This window comes from Sinocyclocheilus anshuiensis, unplaced genomic scaffold, assembly GCF_001515605.1.
Source record: "Sinocyclocheilus anshuiensis isolate Anshui unplaced genomic scaffold, SAMN03320099.WGS_v1.1 scaffold1580, whole genome shotgun sequence".
NCBI classification, from domain to species: Eukaryota; Metazoa; Chordata; class Actinopteri; order Cypriniformes; family Cyprinidae; genus Sinocyclocheilus; species Sinocyclocheilus anshuiensis.
This window is the reverse complement of record NW_015557283.1, coordinates 855,099-856,637: the sequence shown is the minus strand read 5'-3', so window position 1 is coordinate 856,637 and position 1,539 is coordinate 855,099. Positions and strand designations below refer to the sequence as shown.

General features: G+C 34.0%; 1 protein-coding gene across 1 annotated transcript in view; it reads left to right on the top strand.

The window, feature by feature from the left end:
- The window catches only part of LOC107679073 (lysine-specific demethylase 4B-like), a 65,901-nt gene that overhangs the window by 26,213 nt on the left and 38,149 nt on the right, over nt 1-1,539 (top strand). The window lies entirely within an intron of this gene.

The window sequence follows — 1,539 nt, the reverse complement described above, 5'->3', positions numbered from 1 at the left end:
TGTGTGTGTGTGTGTGAGAGAGTGTGTGTGTGTGTGTGTGTGAGTATGTGTGAAACGGTTCACACGCAGCTTTTGCGTACAAATACCGAAGGACAGCCGCTGCATTGATCGAAGAGATGCGAAACTTCACTTGTTTTAGAGAGATCTTGGAAACAATAGCGCGCTAAACCGAAGGAAATGGCAGACGGGTGGATGTACCGTCAAAGTTACTGTGGAAAAAGTTCTCTGCTAAGTGAAAATGACCCCAAATCTGCCATATTTAAGCCGGTAAAGCCACTTAATCGTGTGAGCGCTAATGATAGAGGCTGCGGATGAATCACGCGTGTTTGCGCTGTTGTGGCGGTTATCAGACCTTTTCTCTGTGTCGTAATGACCCTTATTGTAGTCTGTGGGCAGGAATGAGGAGACAATTATAATAATTAAAGGCTTTCAGCGTGATTCAGCGCGAGGCTGATGTAGTGACCCGCGGCGCACCGGACCGTCTGACGCACGAGCAAGCTTTTACCTGTAACCTCAAAACCGGTGATTACACGTTACGCTCGTAATCAGCCCTCGCTCGTCACTGACTCTCGCTTTACCGAGTCTCCACTGATGATTTCACTGGAATAGCTTTATGTCGACTCTGTGCTAAAACCCTGCTCTAGACTGATGGCATGCTAACCATTAACATTTATGCTAAACGACTGATTCGGAAAAGGAAACTTAAAGGGGTCATATGATGCTGCTAAAAAAGAACATTATGTTGTGTATTTGGTGTAATGGAATATCTCTTTGGATTTGAGACTTTAGTCTTTGCAACTTTACAGATCTTCTTTATGCACCAAGAGCTTGTAACACTCCAAAGAGAAAGGAAAAATTTAAATCGCGTCATATGACCCCTTTAAAGTTGATTCCAGTAGTTTTGCATTAGCATGTTTGTAATGATGTTGCAGACTTCAGTGTAAACTCACACAGGACAGTGATATTGGGTTTAATCATCCTTTTTCAACATTTTATTGATATATGACCAAAATTATTAATAGTAACAATAGTACTAATTATTATTATTATTATGCTTATTTCAAGTTGTCATATAATAATATGAAACACATTCCATAAAGACATTACAATTTCTTCCTCTTATTATTCTTTAATAACTGGAATTGATAAAAAATAATTAATCCATTTTATGGAATGAGTTTATATATAAACATTTTATAAGGAACATCTTGCAATCTTAAAAATATATGTAGGTGTGATTTTATTTTTAAAGTTAATAATAATAACAAATAATAATAATAATATGCTTTAATATACATTTTTATATATTTAATATATTTATAATGTATTGTTACAAATATTGTTGTAGCATAAAACAAATTATCATATAATATGAGCCAAATTCCATAAAGATTTTACAGTATTTATTATTCAGTATATAATTATTTATTATACAGTATTAATATTATTCTTGTTTTGTAATATTTCAAATAAATTTAAAATTATTTTATTTATTTATTTATTCCTATGTGAAATTTATAAGAAGCATCATGCAATCTC